The sequence below is a fragment of the Tyto alba genome, unplaced genomic scaffold (assembly GCF_018691265.1).
Source record: "Tyto alba isolate M040663 unplaced genomic scaffold, T.alba_DEE_v4.0 Super-Scaffold_9, whole genome shotgun sequence".
Lineage (NCBI taxonomy): Eukaryota > Metazoa > Chordata > Aves > Strigiformes > Tytonidae > Tyto > Tyto alba.
In genome coordinates, this window is record NW_024881330.1 from 36,113,088 (window position 1) to 36,134,758 (window position 21,671).

Consider the following 21,671-nt stretch of genomic DNA (forward strand, 5'->3'; position numbering starts at 1 on the left):
ATCCCTTTAGTCTCACCTCTCTTCCCTCCCTTTCTCACTGCAGAATCAGTGTAAGAAAGGCTAAAATTTTTCTCCTTCATAACATCAAGGCAGAAATTAACTTTACAAAAGAAAAAAACCAAATCAACAATCAAACTATGAATAAACTTACTTTCTAGTGAAAACTTTCTTCATTCACCTTTCTCAGCATTAAAAGTTAAATGGCACAGTGTGCCTGGTATATGAATAAACGCAAGCCTGATTTAGCTTCCTGACTACAGCAGAAAAAAATTCAGGCATGCTTTTTAAGGAATAGTTATTTAAAAGTAATGTGTTTTTGTTACAGCATGATTATATATTTAACAGGAAACTAGGTTGCAGTCTTTATGACTAACTCTTATTACTACTGCTCCCCTGGTTTCCAGGAGATGATGACTATAATGCTATATAAAATCTTCAGGTATGTAGCATCATTTCAGACAATTTTTTTTTTTTTTTTTGTCTCAGGGTATTACTGCTCAATCATTATTTTGTAAAGAAATGTATTATATCTGAAACCAGTATCAATATAATGATTTTATTTTCCTTCTAACTCGTTGGTCAGGGTGGACCGTAGGAGGACAATAATGGGACCACATCCTGAGGTTTTTTGGTTTTTAGTGTTTCATATACACAAGTACAGAGTGTATCTGGAACTTGTGTTTTACATGGAGGAAAAGTTGGCTTTTTAAATCAGTAAAACATACCAAAATAATTACTTTTTGAGATTAAATCAAGTGGGTAATTATTGGGAAGAATTTTTTTTTCCTTAGATGTATTTTTAAAATACTTTTTTTATTGACAAGGGTAAATATGTAATGAATAGCATTTCTTGACCAATATTTACCTACGATAACTCTAAAAGGATTGCATGTGTAATTGCTCAGAACTCAGGTAACTTTTCCTAAAAGGTTTGTGTCGGAAAAAAATAGTTTGGGACTAGTCCTGCACAGACTTCCATTTGAGAGTCAGAAGCATTAAGCACATCTGTTTTTCTAAAGACCACCAGCCCTGTTTGGTTACTTTGATAGCAATGCTGATATTTTCTTATAGCTGCATGCATTTCATGATCTTTAAAATACCAGGAATGTTGCTGTCAGTGTGCCTTTTACCATCGTATATTACCATGATTTGACAGCTGACAAAACAAGCATGCGAAGGCTGACATTTGTGCCAGATGTCTTTCATTATATATTTTTATAGGCTTAATTTTTCATGTGTGCACTTTATGTTGGCAGCTTTAATATTTTTTTGCAGATGAAGCTTAATTGTCTTTTTTATGCACATTTATATTTTAGTAGATTAAAATTTTACCACAAAATGTACTTGTAATTTAAATTGCTGTGCAGAAAATAAAAGCTTACCGAAAAGATGACCTAAAAAGTTTTGACCATTTTTTAGGCTTTAGAAAAAAGAGTTGAAAGCAACTTATTCTGATAGAGAAGCTTTTGACCACCTGAGGAGCTTAAATGCCGTATTTTTCCTTTTATCGCCTTATGGTAACCCTTGAGAAACTCTTGTGATGCTGCTTTAAGGAGTAGATGGAGTCCTGTTATCCATAATCAACTGTACAGTTTAAATATTTGCACTGACTCTAGCTAGATTCTGATGGTATATGTTATTTTATGGCAGTCTCTGAATCCTCAACAAACAAGTGAAGTACCGCGGAAGTTTGAGTTGTCTCTTGGATTTGGCCCTTCTGCCACTTGGTTTCCAAATGCACCTGGGAAGTGTCTCCCAAGGAGGCACCAAACATGCCGGAGTCCTTTGGTCCCATAGCTCCTGCTGTACATTCACACCGGCTGTCAGTCCCTTTACACAAGAGAATCTTAGGAAATGGGAGTGAAGGGTAGGAAACATGGTTTAAGGATTTAACAAGTGTCAGAAGTTAAGCAGGGTAGGGCTAAACCACTTTTTATTTTCCTTTTCTCAAAGGTAAGGAGATATCTGATATATGCTTGTTATATATGAGGATGATATTATGGTTTTAGAAATTTTTCACAGACTGTGGATGAAGGAGAGATTTTGAAATAACAAATAGCCAGTGCTATGGCATTTTCCTGCGGTGACAGGGACTCCAGTTGTAAAATTGTCAACTTGCCCGGGTCAAGTTAGGGTTTTAAAGGTCTCTAATAAGCCCCAGGACTGTTCAGTGGGTTGTCTTGGGGTGATACTCTCATCCTCACTCAAAGGTTTATCCTGAATCTTATTCTAACAGGACTCTCTTAACACTGGAATTTTCTTGCAAAGGAACGGGTTTTGCTAAGTGTTTTTTTGACGAACACTGTCATTTAGAAAGTGTGAGTGCTGCTGATCAGAAGTTGAGCAGTCTGCAGTTGCAGCAGTGCCCCCTTCTCCCCGCTCCCTTGCAGTGGGAAGTTATGTAGAAAGGAACAGAAACCGGGTGCCATCTCTTTTGCCCTAAGTTTTTATGATCATCTTCCAAATGAGATTTGATTCTGGAGGAAACAAAATGGTGCGAAAAAGACCTGTGGTTACAGTAATAAGATGGTGAGAGAATCCACTAAAGTCTGCTGAACATGATGGAACAAAATTTCACGGGTATTTTTAAAACAATAAATATAATTGTTGACTCATTTATATATTTCCTTTGACATAATGCCCCCCCCCACACACAGTTGTTTTGCTCCACTGTACTTTACAAGACTGTGTGTAATATCGTTGCTGTAATCCTGTCCTTCCCTCTCTTAACTTCTCCCTTAATGGCTTTCAAATAATGGTTTGAAATGTTAACACTTCTCTTTTTCGAAAATATTTTTCCTCAGCTTTCAAATGAGAACTACTTTGAATTGTCCTTCTGATACTTTTAGTTTTTCTGCATTTATGAAACCGAATGGAGCATTCTCATTCTTTGTTTCCCTTTGGTAACAGAAAACATAAAAATGAATAGGACCTAATTTGTGCCAGCACTACAAAACTGGTAACATTATCTGCATACATTTGAACACCATTCGGAATTCTAGTTTTATGAAAAATCTTCTATCATCTCTCTTTACTAAATGCAGAATTTATGTGCATTTTAATATAGCATAGTCATGGAGATAAATGAAGGGAAGCAGGTGGATGTGAAAGGGCAATAAAATGAGAAATTTGAACTGCAGAAGACTTTAAAAACTTAAGATACTTGTTTATTCTACTCAAGTGACAAATGTTTTTGGCAAAGAAACTCTTATGGCATGTTAGTTCAGTTGTAAATATATTAATTTGTATATTTAACTACAAATACTATGATGGATATTTTTATAACTATCCTTTAAGAACATTTTATTTTAAAGTATTACAATCTCAAAAAAGTACATAAATTTCTGTTGCACTTTTTACATCAGTAATAACCAGGAAATTCTAAATTCAGACAAAATCTTATTGTTTTTCATGTGCAAATATTTTTTAATGTTTCTGTTCCCAAATTTCCTAAATTGAGCACTAAAATGACAATTTCAGTAGTCATGAATTTTTGTGCTTGTTTTATTATGGACAACATGTATGACATAATTATGTTGAAACAATGTGGATTAAGTGTTTATATACTTTCTGTATATCTGAAGATTTGGTCAGTAGAAGAAGCTAAAAGTCCTGCCTCTCGTGATTGAAATAATCCAAGTGAATAAGTAAATTGTCATAAACTCTGGCAGAAGTGGAAAGATTGGGCTGTTGTCTAGTGCAGTTCTACAAATTAAATGAGTGTTTATCTATCTCCCAAGTGTAATACACAAATGGATGTTACTAAAATATGCAGTTATTACCAGGCAACAGTTATGAGAAAAAAACCTTTAGAGTAACAATTTCACTTTTCACATAAATGTGTCTTATTCCTCTCCTACAAGTTGTTTTCCTGTCCCTTTTATATCTACAGGTGTTACATCACTTGCACGCTTGGTTTTTAAAGGCTCTTGTGAAAGTATCACTCTATTACTTCCAGCTGAGTAAGTACTCAGTTGCACCTCATAAGCTTTCCAAGTCACGTCTCGCAACAGTGACAACCCTGTTAGGAAAACAACTGAGTTTTTAAAGCCCTGTTCTTGTTCTCATGCACCACATTAGTGATGCTTGGAGCTGATTTGCGGGCCTATCGATGACTGATGGTGCAGTAATTTCAATGATTCCGTTCAGTGGTGATGCAGATGTTGATTGGTTTTCAGATACTAATCCTGTTCGTTAATACAGCAGTTGGCCACGCGTGTGAGCTCATCCTGTTAAGAAATGGCCTTTGGGGAAAATAAGTACTGAAACATTTGGGCCTGGTTTTTTATACATTTCCTAGGAAATAGAAAGTAAAGAAGAAATGGGTGGATGGTTTCAAAGGCAGTGACAAGGTACCACTGGCCTATGCCAATGAAAAGCAAATAAAACATCAACATTTTGTAAGGCAGAGTATAAGACTTATTTCCTCGATTGCATTTTATGAAACTTGTCTTGTGCTTAAACTTTTAAACAAAGTTCTTGGGCCATTCAAGTGCTGTCAGTAGTGAAAAAATGTTGTAAGGATATGCAAGATGGTTTTTATTCTAGAGCCAGTTCTACTATTCAGCCTTAATGTCAACAACTTTTGTCACCAGGAATGTAATATAACCAATAGCAGAGCAAAATCTCAGCCCAGCTGTCCAGGGATGATTCCTCTGCTGTTGTAAATTAGTGGGAATTCTTGTGAAAGAAGCTTTCCACATGGGGAGTGCTTTGGAGAGTATTGGCACAGACTTCAGCTGCCTTTCATTTGCGTGCCTTAACTATATGTGATATCCATCTTTGCTCCTAAAAGTTGTGCATAAATAATTATCTGTCACCCTACAAATAGCCCAGCAGAGCTGTGATTGCAAAGCCAGCTCTGACTGGGCTGTGCACAAAAGGACAAGTAGTTTTTCTGTGCATTTGGTTGTATTTGAAATTACTTTTTTCTGGAATATTAAATTGTGCTGTCGTTCTTCAGCTCTGTAATTTCAGAAGACTACCATACATAATGTTCAAATTCTCATGGTAAACTATGAGTACTCTTAAGTCTGTTTATTTTCTAACATTTTAATGTTTTCTACTGAATTATGAATGTTTGGTTTAGTTATGTTGCTTTAGCCAAACATTTTTTTTCTGATGCTGACAATTTCATGATCTGTAGGGAAAGTATGTTTAATTTAAGATCCAAGGACACTTGTGAAGGGCTTGTGTGTGTGTGTGTGTGTGTTCAAAGACAGTATTAAGAATAAATCCTCTGGGTTTTTTCTTTTTGACCTTTTTAAACTACAAAAATATGTTTTAATGGGTTTCCTCAATACACTGATTTGTGGAAGCTTTATGTGGTTTTTGTTCTACCTTGTTCTTAACCAGATTTTCATTGCATCTTTCTTTTCATTTGGCTCCAATGAAATATGAGAGTCAGATTTCTAACATACAGCATGTTAGAACAGGTTTTACTGCATCTCCTTTCTCTCCATTTGTGTGTTTGGGTGCATGCAGGTTTGAGAATTATCTACCTTCGCTTGCTGATTAGAACATTTAATTTATTTGCGGGGTTAAAAAGAAGACCGACTTCTGTAAATCAATACAAATTTACCTGTCTTCAGCTTAAGCTGTAGTTGTTATGTATTTTTGTACTTTTGATAGATAAGACCTGCTTATTTTAATTAACTCTTGGGCAGAAGTCAACAAAACTGAGAGGGAAAGACCACAGTCAAATGAAGTGTATATTCCAACTGATGGGGTGGCTAACATTTTCTACGTACTGTCAGGAGTACTTCAGAGCTGTATTATTTCGTTTTCACATTAAAACATGCTTCAAGGCTACAGCCTTGAATACTTGCCTTTTTTTTTTTTTTTAATTTCTTTTCCTTCCCTCTCCCCCTTTTTATGAAATTACTTTAGTTTTTGTTTGTTCATGTAGAAAACCTTAATGAATGAGGCTTCTGGAGTTGAGAGGTCAGGGTATTCTTCAACTTTGCACCAGAACTGTGTATTTTAACAGTTTTATGTGAATTAGATATGAAGAGTATTTTCTTTAATTATAAACTGTGGGTGTGATAGTGTTTATTTCTGATGACATTTTGAGCAGATCTACTGACATAAGGATATGCTTGAGGGGACTTTTTTAAAGTATTAGATGAAATTTTTGTGACATTAAAATATTGTACTATGGCTAGAAAACAAAAAACAAAACGTGGCAGCCAATGAAGGCTTTTTTCAATCCTGTTGAAATTAATGAGGAAATTAGAAGAAATAATGAATTCCATGGGCACCTTTAGTATATACACAAGACCTTTTTAGGCCTGATTTAGCAAAGTAATCTGATTTTTGTGTTCTGAATGACCACAAGGGGAAATATCCTTAACATTGGTTTGTGTAGCTCTCCCATAGGGTTTCATAAAACCTCTGATTAGCTGTTTTAAGATAAGCTAGCAGAAAAAAAAAATAGTGGTCTGTAATGTCCTAAATTTTGCTTTTATGCAGTCAGCTGTTTAGAGGACTCCAGTATGTGTTTTATATTGTTGTTTCATGGAAACAAAACAAAATCATGCCATCTTTTTAATCAGAATGGTAAGTTCAACAGTTGGAGCAGTTGCTCCAATTGTCCAGGTTTCAAATGCCCCTATCATGCTATCTGGTTTTGTGTGAGCTTTTTATTTATTTTTGGCTTATTCAGTTATGCTTTTTTTTTTTTTCTTTGAAGAATTTCCCTTTGGAGATGTGTTCTCTTTGCCGAGCTAATAGAAGCACTAGAGAAATGCTTTCTTTTTTTGAAAGAGTCACATTTTAGATATTTTTTAATTTTTTCTACTGACAAGGGTCCTAATAATGGAGGCAGCAATGGTTTTCTACTTGAGAAACCTTCATGCTCTACTGGGACATATATATCATTTCAGAGACCTTTATAACACTTGTAACTGTGCATCACAAAGTGCCATCAGTTTTTCTTTTAAGAGACCAAGAAGATACGTGTTTGTTTCTGCATTAAACTGAAGAGTTGCTGGATACCGGTTCCATGCTTAGTTCCCTAGGTCGTGCTGCCTGTGGAAAGGTATTGATCTTGATGTTTAGCAATCTTTGAGTTGCCCCAGTGTACATTGCAGAATTTGTTCTGACATGGGCTATGTTGCCCTGGAAGAAGGCTCACTTGTCAGGAGGCTACGTGTTCACCCATTTGGGGCTTTTCTGAATGTTATGAAATACAATTTAAGTTTTGCAGGAATGTTCAACCAGTAATCTCACTCATCTAAGTTTTAACATATGTCATATTAGCTTTTTAACACATAAGACAAATCTGAATGAATGGTTCCAGATGTTATTTGAAATCCTAGTTCACAAGGACACTTGTTTCAAGAACTGAAATTTATTGCATTTGTGTGACAAGGAATAGAAATTAATATGCTTCTGTATATACTTGCCTGCTAATATCATAAATTGATGGAAGCACAATGTTTATGTAGAACAATAATACTTGGAAGAACATTTGGGGGAAACAAAATACTAAAACCAAGGGATTGCTGACATGCATTTTCACCATATCACAGAGTAGGGAAATGCTGTTCTCTCTTTTTTTTTTTTTTTTTTTTTTTTTTTTAAATTACATTCCGCACAAATCCTGTGATTTCTCGACTTCCTGGATTACCTTTTAAACCTTTTTGGCTGCATGGAGAGGATACACTGATTTGACACTTGCTGTGATTGTAGGAAACGCAGAAGATGTTTTGCATGGTAAGGTGGAACCTGCTGTGTGTTCTGTTGTTAACAAAACTTAAAAGCACAGATGTCTGACTCTCCAGTTGTAGCTGGTGTGTGTATGTGTTACCAAGGGAAGTTGTGCTGGTGGTGGCAGAGTACACAGAGCAGCATTCCACAGAACTTGTGACTTTGTACCCTGAAAGCGTTTAGCAACCTGAAGAGATTGTAACAGCAAACATTTTAACCAACTTTTTCAAAGTTGCTATTACAGGAAGAAAATAATCATTTAACCTTAAATAAACACTTTCTGAAACGGGTTAGGAAAAAATTACAGTTTTATTCTTATTTTGTGGTCTTGTTTTTGAGTAGACTCTGCACAAGTGCAAAGGTTTTGCCCCCTCTTCAGTATAATAGTTCATCATGTTGGCCATACAGGGTGGTTTGTAGCAGCAGCATTTATATGTTTACAGCTACATAAATGCCAATCAAGTTATAAACAGCAAAAAAAGTTAGCTTTAAATACAACCGAGTTAGGAAGAGAAATCGGATTTTGAGTACAATGTAAATCTGACTATTCAGTGCAAAATGTAGTCAGGAATGTACATACTTAGCTATTGTCAATATTATTTGTGTGTTTCTTGGCAAAGTGCATTGGTTGTTTATCAGGTAGAAAAGGTAAAATTAGTGGATATCAGGAAGACTAGAAGCGCAATTCTGAAGCAATGTATTATTGTCAGGACGCAGTTGTTATGAGGCCATGGTAATGGTAATGTAATAATAGTGAAATTGTTAGCAATTTGAAATCCCTTAGGCCCATCTGAAGGTGGGTAAGACTATACGAACAACTTCCTTTTCTCCCCTTGCAGCTCTGTGAGTATCTTTACACCAAGCTTGCCCTGTGTGTCACTGAGTTGGCTTTAGCCATTGATAGGTTTTGAATGTGAGATACTAGTGGAGTATGTTGTATTTTGGGTGTTTTTGTTTTACTGTTTCTGAAGATGGACCCTTTGACATGGGTTTATTTGTCAGCCATGCATGAAAATGTGGTCCACTGCACACTCTATAGTATGCATAGATCCACGCCACATTCAGATGAGCATTGTGTCTACCTGAAAGGCTGGTGTGCCAGCTTAGTGCAAAAATACACATTATGATACAGATTTAGGTGCTTCCTCAGTTTCTGCAGTGGGCAGAAATTGCCCCTGTGCTTGGGCTTGGCTCAAGCTAAGGGATAACTTTCCACTTGGTTCTCGTGCTTGTGTGTCATGTTTGACTTTAGGTAAATGAAAACCAGTTAATTTCTGACAGATTTCTTATTGCACATTATCATTTTGGTGTAGAGTTTAAGGGTTACTTAAGGAGTAAAATGATGCTTCTGATTTGTTTGCCAAGGATAAGGATAGTAAATTCTGCTATAGAATTCCAGTGAGTCACTGAAACTATAAATTTAAATATTGAATAGAATGGTATTTCATAACATTGAGTGATGTTCAAAAAAGCCTCTTTTAATTGGCTTAGAAAGCTAATTAATGAGAGGGCCTTAAGGTCTTGAAAAACCCTGAGAGCTTATATTTGCTTTTCAGATGTAAAAAAGGGTTATATAATTGATTAGTATGAGCAGCTTCTGCCTTTGAGACTATAAATAGACAACGTAGCTCCAAAGACACTAATTTGTCAAAATAGCTTGGATATGTTTGAAAACACTATGAAATAATTACTAGTTCTGACTTAGGTACTGTTTCTATAGAACTTCTAATGGGTATTGAGTAGGTATGAAAGGAAAGGTTAACAGTTTGACTTCTTAAACATACTGTTTGGGTTGGGGTTTTTTTTTGTTGTTGTTGCTGTGAGATTTTTTGGTTTGTTTTGGTGGTTGTGTTGTTTTTTTTGTTTTTTTTTTTTAAACTTAAATTGAGCCAGGGTTTTCCAGAATTTTTTAGCAGTAGAACAGCTTTCCTCCTTCAGTATATTCAAGACCACCGTGCACTTGTAATACAGACTTACAGGGAAAATGTTCTAAATAGGGCCATGTGCAGAACATAGCCTTTTGGACCACCATTTGGAGACTGCCGCTTTATAATATTTATTTGTAAGCCGATAGTATATCTCTTTTGGCCATGGCATGAACATGCATTTTAATAGTGTTAGTACTGTAAAAATCATAACATTGACTGTCATGATTTTCTTCTTAGATAAATCTTGCACTATTACTACATTTTTCCAGATTTTTCATGTTTGATTTGCTGTATTGGAAAATGTAAGTTTTTATGCTTGAGTAACTGTACATGTGGAATCATTTAAAAATAACAATAAATACATTTCCACATATGGACTTTTCATAGGTCCTGATTTTCAGACCAGTGATTAAACACACACTCTTTTTTTAAGAAAACATTTACATAACATTTAACTGAGTAACATATGCTTTGTTAAGTAGGGATATCACCTGAGCTGGAAATTAAGCTTGTTGATTCAGTCTTTATGAAATGTGAGCAAGCCCAGCTTTTGTAACTGATTATTATGGATGTATCAACTTGGATACTATCAAAGTACAATGGCAGAATTGCAAACAGCAGCTGAAAAAAGTTAATATGGTTAGATTTATTGTCATGTTCAGGCTGAAAAGGGGCTGAATGAAATATGAGTTGCTTTTATAATGAAAGCTTTCAGGTTTTGGTTAATAGTTTCTTACACTTGTTTCATTGAGAAGACTATAAATACTTGAAAATAGCAGCAATGAATTAGAGGGTTCTTTTCAGTCTAACCACAGTGCTGTTTCTGTGTCACTAGCATCATAGAATGGTTTGGGTTGGAAGGGACCTTGAGGATTATCTAGTCCCAAGCCCTCTGCCATGGGCAGGGCCACCTTCCACCAGACGAGGTTGCTCAAAGCCCCGTCCAACCTGGCCTTGAACCCTGCCAGGGAGGGGGCAGCCACAGCTGCTCTGGGCACCCTGGGCCAGTGCCTCACCACCCTCACAGGAAAGAATTTCTTCCATCTAATCTAAATCTACACTCTTTCAGGTTAAAACTGCTACCCCTTGTCCTATCCCTACACTCGTTGATAAGAGAGTCCTTACCTTACCTAGCTTTCTTGTAGGCTTCCTGTAGGGACTGGCAGGCTGCAATAAGGTCTCCCCAGAGCCTTCCCTCTTCTAGGCTGAACAACCCCAACTCTCAGCCTGTATCCATAATGGAGGTGCTCCAGTGCCCCAGTCATCTTTGTGGCCCTCCTCCGGACCCACTGGAGCAGGTCCATGTCCTCCTTATGTTGAGGGTTCCAGAGCTGGACACAGTACTTCAGGTGGGGTCTCAGGAGAGCAAGGAAGTAGAGGGGGAGAATAATCTCCCTCAACCTGCTGGCCACACTTCTTTTGATGTAGACCTCTTGAACCTAGTGGCTTTTGGCTTTGCTTTTCAAAGGCAATTTCTTGTTACATAATTATTTCATTGTGTTTGCATTGAGTTTGAAACCTGGCATGCTGGGTGCATGCCCAGATTGCCCACAGTAGCTGTACGTGTGGAATAGCAGATGTGTGCAGCTGCCCAGGGCTGGTGCATGTGCTTTGCTTCCAACAAAGATACAGCAGATGAAGCAGCATCAGCTGTCCCTGTCACAGATAGCTGTGCTCTCTTCTCTGCCTGAAGGTAATTAGAGGTTACTTTTGCTAAGAAAGTTCTAGTAAAGCTCTTTTATACATTACATCATGGTAAATACCAATCATTGAGTTTTGCTGTTGGTACCAAGACCTTGGTACCAAGGTCCGTGTTTGATGGCAGTTAGTAGATGCTCAGCCTGAGAATGTCCATATGTACAATTTTCCCTGCAGATTCCGCTTTTCTAGTGCACCACTGTCTTGTGAGCTGCCCGGGTCATATGTCTTGAGTGCCAAGCAAGTGCTAGGCTGCAGAGGTGCTTGAGGTTGTGTGTGTGCTTGAGGGTGTGCTTGACTTTCCTACCAGAGCAAGCAGATCTGGTCTTGTTGGTGGCCTTGGGGCAGCCTTAAAGAAGCAGAGTAGTTAAAACCAAAGTATTTGGTCTTTGAAATGCCTCTTGCTGTATGACAGTCATTCAGGGGGCCTGTTTTCTAGCATTCTACCCCTCCTCTTTTCTAAACTCTCAAGGGAGACTTTGTGGGAAGTCTGTGATACCCATCTAAAATGATTCTTAATGGAAAAACTCATGAAGAGCAGGTGTGACTCTGAGATGCTCTCTCAGTAGCACATTCCTGCCTTGAAGTTGTCTCTGACATGTTCTGACCGCAAGAGGCAGCTCCAGGAGACAGAAGATCTGTTGATTGAAAGAAACTTCATGCCATGAAGAAATGCTCTGACCTACTTCATCCATCTGTCTGGGCTGGTGGTTACTCCTTCTCCCCGAAGCAGGAGAGATCAAAGATTCCCAGGTGTGGCCCAGCATTATTTGCTTTCACAGAGCTGGCTGAACAGGGGGATAAGAGATTTCATGAGGGTTTCTCTAAGAAGGCACACCTCCTGTATCAAAATTACACCAGTTCTGTGAGATTAAGGCTGGAGGATTACATACCTTGGAGTCAGTACTGTCGCCTTCATCTTTGAGTGAATCAAATTATGAACATTTCTATGATGTTAATGTTGACATACTGATACTTCTTGGTAAAGATGTTGTTTTCTTCTCCTCAGACTGCTTGGTGCCCGATGCCGGTCTGAAATCTTCTATCAAAGTAGTTTTATTCTCCATGTATCTCAAATCTCCGTAGTAATAAAAAAGTGCTGCTCTTCCCTCTTCGTGTATTTCTTCCTTCACTTGGGCATCCCTTGAAGAAATCTCATTGCTAAAGATTCTTTGGGAAGTCTTCCTGCTTTCCTCTCTTATTGCGTAAGAAGTGCTGATGGAACACAGGACTGAATTTGTTTGTCTTGCAAAATGATCAGTCTTTCTCCTTGGCTTCTTGGTCTGTTCCATCCAAAGCAAAATCAGTCATCCTTGGAAGGTCTAGGAAGATTCCAGCATCTTGTTTGCTGAGGCTGTGTCTCTAATTGCTGTAGCCAGGACTACCTCAGGCTTTCTGGAAGTTCTTGTTGATGTCGTGGATATCATATGGGAAGATCTCAGTTTTCTTTGATATTCTACAAGTGAGCTACTGAGCTACTCAAGTCTTGTTCAGCTATTCTCATTAGTGTGTGTACTATGAACTGTAGAAGGTCCCTGTCTCCCTTTTAGAATTGCATGGAAGGGCAGATAGCAGTTATCAGTTTTTCTTTAAAATAATTCTTTGAACACTTTAATCACACCATGCAGAACCACTGAGCTCTAGTCTGTAAATAGATTTTTGTGAATGTAAATATAGTTGGGGAGAAGTTTTGCTTGGGAAGTCTTGTGACTGTCCTCAGGAAAGCCTGTCTCTTTCAAGTGGCTTTGAGGCATGTATAATCCCAGAGTTGGATGAATCTTTCATGTTCCAAAGTTCAGCAGGGCAGGAATGCCCAAATATAGTGTTTGGATGAGCTCATCATAAATGCAAAACTACATAGACTTTGGTTGTTGCCTTGAGAGGTTGTGCAGTCTCCACCCTTGGAGATATTCAAGACCGATTTGGACATGGCCCTGTGCAGTCAGCTCTCACTGACCCTGCTTTGGGAAGGGGTTTGGACTAGATGATCTCCAGAGGTCCTTTCCAACCCCAGCCTTTCTGTGATAGTGTCACAGTGATGCCAGTGTAAATTACCCAGTTTGGGGATGAGGGTAGGATGACAGGGATAACTCCATGCAAGTCCAAGCAACAAGAAGAAAATTTCAGGCAGTATCTCTCTTGGAGATTCTCTCTGGTTGGGTAACATCTGCAACTCTGAGCCTTCCTGAGGTAGGATCAATTGAAAACTGCAGCTGTGGATGAGGGCTGTGGCAAATTCCTACCATCTACCCCTCTTATTTCACTCAGTGTGCTCAGTTGTTTTTTTAGGTCTGAAAAAGAGCCTCTTCTGTCTGGAGAAGAAATAGTTATCTGTTGTATGGGCAGAAGGGATAAGATAGAGGTTGATAGATCGTGAATGACATGCAGAGATTAAAAGCAGGACAGTTGTCGGATGGGGGCCCCCCCAACCTAAGAAGGACATGAATCTGTTGGGGCGAGCCCAGAGGAGGGCAGTGAAGATGATCAGGGGGCTGGAGCACCTCCCTTGTGGATACAGGCTGAGAAAGCTGGGGTTGTTCAGCCTGGAGACGAGAAGGCTCCAGGTAGACCTTACTGCAGCCTTCCAGTACCTAAAGGGGGCCTACAGGAGAGCTGGAGAGGGACTTTCTACAAAGGCATGTAGTGGTAGGACAAGAGGTAATGGTTTTAAACTGAAAGAGAGTAGATTTGGATTAGATACAAGGAGGAAGTTGTTCTTTACTAGGAGAGTAGTGAGGCACTGGCGCAGGTTGCCCGGAGAGGTTGTGGATGCCCCGTTCCTGGAAGTGTCCAAGGCCGGGTTGGATGAGGCTTTGAGCAGCCTGGTCTGGTGGGAGGTGTCCCTGCCCCTGCCCCTGGTTGGGAGGTTGGAACTAGACCATCTTTAAGATTCCCTCCAACCCAATCCATTCTATGATTCTATGATCTTCCTATGGCAATGAATTGAGAGTATGTGAATAGGTGTATGTTCTTCATCTGGAAGTTGCTACGATGGGAGCGTCCTGGTCTACTTGTATTTGGTTGCTGTACTCATTTGCCTTTTTCAGACATTTGTGTATTGTTTTTCTTCACAGTAAAGAAGATAAAGTTAATGAAACAATGGTATTACATAAGTAAAAAAACTCAATCATAATGAATTTGCATGACAGTGTAGAATATCCAAAGCAGCACTGATGACTGTCAAGCTACCATTTCCCATGTTTCAAAGTCTTGAGTGTGTAACCTAAACTAGGTTCTCTAATAATTTGTGCAGGAACATTCCTGGGTTTAATTAGTGGGAAACAATAAGGTTATAGTTTTTCACTGCACCACTGATGTCTTTAAGAGTATTCAACTGAACTACAAAATGATCTGCCATCAGTCTTCACTAGGATAGATAGTTGGATTTTGGTTTTAAGTTGTTTAGATGGGCAAGAAAAATGCTGGTCATGACTTGTGATGCAGTCTTCCATTGTCCCAGACTTAACAAAATGATTCTTTTTGTTACTACTTAGTGGAATATTGGCCGTTGTATCTGTATGCTGAATCTGTTATTTTAGGAGCACTGTGTCATGATTGGATGTAAGGGATCTTCTGACCTGCTGGGTGACTTCTGGAAGGTAAATTGAGAGGACACTGGAGGAAAGAGTTTTCTGCTGGCCACTTAAAGTGATTCTGGCAATTCCATTGCTGCTTTGACAGCGAAGTGAGCCCAGCTTTGTAACTGCTGGTTATGACTCTGTATGCTGCCAAAAATTTTGGAGGAATGCAAGAGGAGAAAAATGTGGACTTTAAGAACTTATACATCATCCAAAAGTGAATGGAATTTCATGGGATAAAATGAAAACAGTTATATAGCCCAGAGGGATCTCTTCTGCTGAGTATCAAAGTTATACTGTAAACCACTGAGGTGTAGGCACTTCTGCTTGAAAAAGTTTCAAGATCCTTTATGATGAAAGGAGTTAGGCAGTTGAAGTGTAAGAGTTACTAACAAGTCTTATTAGAAAGTACATAGCAGTGTTATTTGAAATGTCCCATTCACCTCAATAGGTCTTTATTTTTTTCGTTTGTTGCTACTTGACACTGAGACTGTGTTGAAAAGATACTATGACTTGATGGTTTTTGGGTATACCTGGCATTTTCATCTCAGTGGCCCTGCTCACACTGAGCCAAATTCAGCTTTGGCAAACAAATATCCTGAAATTACTAGACACTTCATTCTTTTAAAAAAGCAAATCTTGAAATCACAGGATTTTGCATATCACAGTTTCTGAAGCTTTTATGCATAATGCATTTGTTGGTAGTTAGATGTAATCATTCTAATGTGTGTGTATTATGTACTTAACTGTTGGACAAAGAATTACTGTGATGTATACTAGAAGATTATAGTGTTTTCCAAATCTACAGAAATTCTAACCAGATTTTTACTTCCCTACAAACATCAGTCTTGAGAATAATAAGGAACCCCTGCAGGGTGCCATTAACTTTCCTAGTAAACCTTGCAAGACAGAGGCTGTCACCTTACGTTTCTCTGGATCGCAGAACAGTGAGGCTTTAATTCTAAACAGAGCATTTGAGAACCACTAAAATATTCATTTTTTTTTAAAAAACCCAGACAAACAAACAAAAACCCCAAACACCACCCCTTCACCCTCCCTTACCACCCCCCCCACCCCCCCGCCCCCCAAAATAGTTTGAGGATGTTTGAGTCACCCATTCCTAATTTTCATTAAACTTCTCAGATATCTGGATGTTCTTTTCCCCTTTTCAGCCTTGATGGACGCTGGCCAATTGAGTCAAAATTTGCAGCTGGCAGGTGTGTTGCAATTTTGAATGCGTTGCTTCCCTAGGTATCCATGCTGAAAACCAATAAGTTTATTTAAATTGGAACAGGCAAATACATTTTATAACTTTGTAATGAAAGTTAATTTGTATGGTGTATGTGGAGTTCATCAGGATATGATTGAAACTGTCTTAATCTCACCTAGCAAGCACCTGCAGTGACTAATTGTACTTTGACTTCTGGAGCTGCTGTTCAGAGTTTTAAGAATCAAACAGGTAATAAAAAGCAATGTGATGAGAAGAGGGCTGCTGGATTGAGGAGCTTTCCAGTTTTCATTTAAATATATACTAAAAAAAAAAAAAAATCATTATTTCTGAAAATTATGCTTAAATTATTCTTCAGGTAATTTTTTTTCCTTTATATTTCTGTGGAGTTAAATAAGCAGAGATACAAATGTTTGTAATCAATCTTAACTACTGAAACAAAAGCTTTTCAGAAGGTAATACTCATGAAGGCTGCAGATTTTACTGATGCAGCCATTGATACCAGTGCCACTGGTAAACAAAATACAGGAATTGCAGGTAAAGAAAATTGAGCTCTTTGCCCATAATACCACCTTCATTGCTTTTTTTAGCTGAACTGCACACAGGTCTCCTCAGTCACACAGTGGAATAGCAAATGGTTTTATTCCACCAGCCTGGCCAATATAATCAACATTTATGTGAACGAATTACAGATAACTGCAACAGGATTATCTTTTATATTTAACCTGTGATCTCTAGAAGCTCAGTGCACACACGTCGCCAAGAAATCGATGGCAGTACCACAGCCCAGGTATGTAACAAGAAGCATTAGTTGCCTGAGCAATGTTGGAAGCAAGGTTTGTTCCCGGGAAGTTGACTGTGGGGTTGCTGGAAGACATTTTGTGAATCCTCCAGTTTCTCTTGCATCCAATCAGGTGAAGCAGGAATTATATTTAACAGCTGCATGTTGGAGTTTCCCCCTGTGCCCCCGCTCCCCCTATGATTTTTTTAAATGCTGTAGTTTTTGTGTGTTTTACATGAGATGCTTAAGGGACTTTGTTTATATCAATGTGTTCCTCATCTGTGCACATTGTTCTAGGTATGTATGTACCTTATGAAAAATGCAATGAAGGACAAGCTAAAGTAAAAATATAAGCAGTAGTATTGTTTTAGTAGAACATACGAAGATGGCAGAGGTTGTAACAATAAGAGGCATAGTCAGAGGGTCTGTATACAGAGGTCTTGGCTCCCTTTGCAGCTAGGCTGGCTGTGGCATAGCAAAATTGCATACAGGAATGTAAGGAATTAAAAGTCGTAAGATTACTAGGAGTTAATAAGACTCAAATGAGTCTAAGTATAGAAGAACATTTTAATGCTGTATTAAAATCACCAGTTAAACACAACTTGCAGAAAAAGACCTAGAAAAGTCATAACCCCAACCCAATAGCGCAGGTTTTCTTGAGCAGCAGCATATTAGTAAAATTTTGAATCTGTGCTCTTAAGAATCCAGTGGTAGAGTTGCATAGCAAGGAAAACCTCCTTTGAGACTTTGGTTTAGCAGCTGAATCTTAGAAAGTTATGCATTACTTTCTAAGTATTTGATATATGAATCAAATGAAAACAAAAGGAAGTAGAGAATTAGAATAAGCAGACTAAACTGAAGTCAAGAATCGGAATAAGCAGACTAAACTGAACATCTAATACTCGTTAACTCAAGTTCAGCACAGGTTCTGTATGTGTAAGGCTGTGTGCTTACTAGTTGAGCTGTCTTGTTTGAAGCTAATGGTTAATAGCTTAAAAGTTGATTAACTTGTCATACCAGTCTCACCATACTTTTGTTTTTCTCAAACTAGATGAAAGGTTTCTTTAAGTATGGTTACTGTAGTACTGCATTCCTGATGATGCTGTTAGCTAATGACGCTCTTTGTTGTAGAAATCAGGAAATGTGGGTTGAGCCTCTGGGATCTGTGTGGCTGGAGTATGCAAATATTATGTCCTAAATGGTAAGGTCTTGCTGGAACTACTTGGTATGTAACATTGCTAATAATACATGTCTGTAGTTTTTGCTTTTCAGATTAATTTACTCCCTTGCTGTAATGCTTCCACCCATGCCAAAATACTACTTCTAAAACTAAAACTATCTTTTTATAATAAGATTTCTCCGTATTTCTTAGGGTGCTTGGTATGGGCGTCTGGCTTCTGTCACCAATACTGTCTGATGGCATTTTTATTCAAAATCTGTTGTACACACAGGTTCTGGTTGGTTAAATTGGCTGACATTTAACATGAATTAATTTCAATACACTAATTAAAACAACCGCTGTGGTATGCAGCCTTGTATTTCCATTTGAATTTTTAATTTAAATACAAAGAAATTATTCATAAATATTTACATAATAGAATGTTTGCCATAAAGTGCAGTTAATGTATGCCAAGCTCAGATGTTCTTACTGTGAGCAATAAGAGGCTGTGGGACTTTCTTGTCCATTTGGCTTGTTTTTCTAAGTTTTCAGTGAAGTGTGGGTGGAGCAGAATTGGCATTGGGGACTAGAGAAAGATTTCTGGTTTTGTGATTAGTTTAACTGAAATATTAGAATCCTTGTGTTTCTTAGAAATTTCATTTTGACAGTGTTTGTTGAAAAGCAAGATGATTTTACTGAAGTGATGTTGACATGTCTTACTACACGGGTATTTGATTTAGGATGCTGGATGTTTATGGAAGGTTCTCTGTCCAAAAGAAAAGTTGCCTGTGGAAATGCAGCCCCTGCTGAAGTATCTCCTGGGGCTACTGCTTGGATTGAGCGTAACTTAGTCTCCTTCTTAACCTCTGCTCTCTCCAATAAGTATTGCATCCCTTGGAAACTATTATGTACTGACCTGTTATATCCAGCTGCATTAAGGACCAGGTCCTCAACCATGATCACAGAGGATAATGTGTTCTGGGGAAACACATTTCATTTGATTGAGGACACGATAGTTGTTTGCATGATAGATGTTGCAGTTTCACTCCTGCCTCCTCATGTTGACTCTTAAGTAGTTGTTGTGCACTTCTGTGTTTTAAGTCATGTCCTTTGGTGCAAAAACATAAACAGAAAGATCAAAACCTATAGGTTCTCAAGCATGCTTGAACAGATTGTCATTGTTACGGTATGTGTACAGTCAGTTCCGTGGGATGCCTCTTGTGCATTCCTCATTTCTTCACAAGAAAGTCATCCAGTTTCAGCAGGATTAATTTACTGAGAAAGCCTGGTGATTTTAGTTTTCATGAAGACTGAAATACAAAGAGAATGTATTAAGGAGTAGTGATGAGCAGTGGCATCCCCTTGCAATGTGCCTATCCTCTCTGGCCTCCCTGAAGATAGGGAATTGTCCTGTGAAGAGCTGAGAACAGATCAGAAATATATACTTGTCTGCTTTTGGGATACATGGCAAAATTCATCATTTTCTGCAGGTTTACTAGACAATAGTGAGATTTGAGGAATTATATAGTGGCTCTAAAATAACCTTTCAAATAAACTTTCTATATGAGAAGGAAACTGGAATTTCTTTATTACCATCCCCCCCACATCCCCCCGGTGATCTTAAATGCATCACCTAAATGAGGCAAAAATCCTAGCATTCATAACTCTCCCAGTTACATTCACCTGCGGAGGGAGTGAAACCCCTAATATCCCAACTTGAACCTTTTCTACAGTAAAATATATAACAACATTTTTCATATAAAAATAGTATATTAAATAGTGAAGTAGGCTTGTTATTTGGCAAGAAGGCTACAAATGTCAAAGGGGTGAATTCATCTTATAAGAACTGGAAAATTGGTTGAGTTAAAATATGACAGTTGGATTTTTGGAAGTATATTGGAAAATTAATATTCCTAATTGTTCTACAAAATGGCAAGATGCCTATCCTTCTAGTCTGACTGTATTTGTTGGTTCAGGTTTTAAGTCTTTTAGTTATCTTTGATATGATCTTTAGAAAGTGCTTGCTAACATAACTGTGACTCAGTAGTATAATGCTTTCTTAATTTTATTTCCTTAAAAATAATTTTTTGCCTTCTATTGAATACTATGTTGGGTTTCCCATCTGCTTTGAACAGTTGACTTGTAAATGTTGCAAGCAAAGTTAGTCCATAAAGATATGACCAAATACAAAAATACAGAGGTATGCTTCTTTTGTTTCAGTTCACTAAGGCATTTTTAACTACCGCAACAGTTCCTGTGTGTTGAAGAGGAGGAGGAGGCTGAAAGGGTGGGCTATTTTCAACTGTAGGTGAAGATGGAAAATGGTTGCTGTTTTAGGATCTTATTTTGAGTTTGGTTTTGGGGGCTTGGGGAGCTGTTTTGGTTTGTTTTTTACTGTGTAGACCAATATATTAAAAACCAAACCAAAATATCAACACCCCCTTGCTTCAACGCCAAATAGCTGCTAGACTTCAGATTATAATTTAGAGTTACAAATAGGTGCCTCATTCTAACTGAATGAGATCTGCACATCTAGCAGTTCTTAAGTTTTCTAGAATGATAGTAAATCTGTGAAGAAATAACAGGGTGGTGAATTCAGTGCCTTTTAAAGGTTTTGTTTTCCACTTTGTTGCATTACTTTGAATCTTCTTTTATGTTTTGCTTCATGAATAAGAATCATGATGTTAGAAAATCTGGCTATTTTCAAATATTATCAAATCAAATCTAGGCATTTATGAGGTTGGAGCCAAAGTTCCATGACTTGCCAAGGCAAGAAAGATTCATCAGTAAGAAAAACTGAGTACATTGTCCTCAGGAAATCATTCAAGTCTCTGATAAGACTGGAATTCTGCTGTTAGTTACATCATTTGTGAGCAGCTACATGCATACAACTGGTATTTTGCCTTAACTCACCTAAGAGAAGGCCCGTTTGTAGAAATACCTTTTTTTTTTGTTGTTGTTTGTCTAGAACACTGCTGTGTCTTTTCTGTTTAATGTGTGCAGTGCTGAAGGAAATTCGAAGGAAAATTATGATATATACACTGATTGTTCTAAAATGTAGTTTAGAACTATCAGGACATAATTTTACCATAGTGCATTGAAAATTCTCCTTCTATAAAGTCTGCATTTGTTAATCTCTTTGTAGTGTGGTTATTGTATTAGTCCTGGGTTCAAACTCTGAAAGGTGGTAGTGCTGATTGAGAGAGACTGAAATTGGGATCTTTTCCCCCGCACCCCCCCCCCCCCTTTTTTTTTAAATACATAATTTTGCAAAAGTTACAGGGAAATACTTGAATAATTGTTCAATAATTTAATTAGTATTTTAGCATGACATTTTTAATATTTAATCAGTACTTTGGATTGATTCAAACTTGGAAAACTTTGCCCTTATAAGGGAGATGAATGGAAGATGAGCCTAAAATAGGAGACTTGGCACATGCTTAATATCTTCAGAAGGGTTTGAATGTAAGGACTGTTTCCAGCAAGATAGTTCTAGAAAAATTGTAGCATTTTAATCTCCTCAAAAGTTTTGGGCATCAAGATTTCCCAGTTGTGTGATACCCTCAAATAAAACTGTTCAACTTTAAAA

General features: G+C 37.8%; 1 protein-coding gene across 5 annotated transcripts in view; it reads left to right on the top strand.

The window, feature by feature from the left end:
- Positions 1–21,671, top strand: part of NCOA2 (nuclear receptor coactivator 2) — a 192,801-nt gene that overhangs the window by 26,274 nt on the left and 144,856 nt on the right. The window contains exon 3 of one of the 5 annotated variants that reach the window (XM_042785714.1): positions 12,346–12,386. The exons of the other annotated variants lie outside the window; for them this stretch is intronic. The gene's annotated coding sequence lies outside the window, so the exon portion shown is untranslated. The remainder of the gene's footprint in view (positions 1–12,345; positions 12,387–21,671) is intronic. 5 annotated transcript variants of the gene reach the window in all.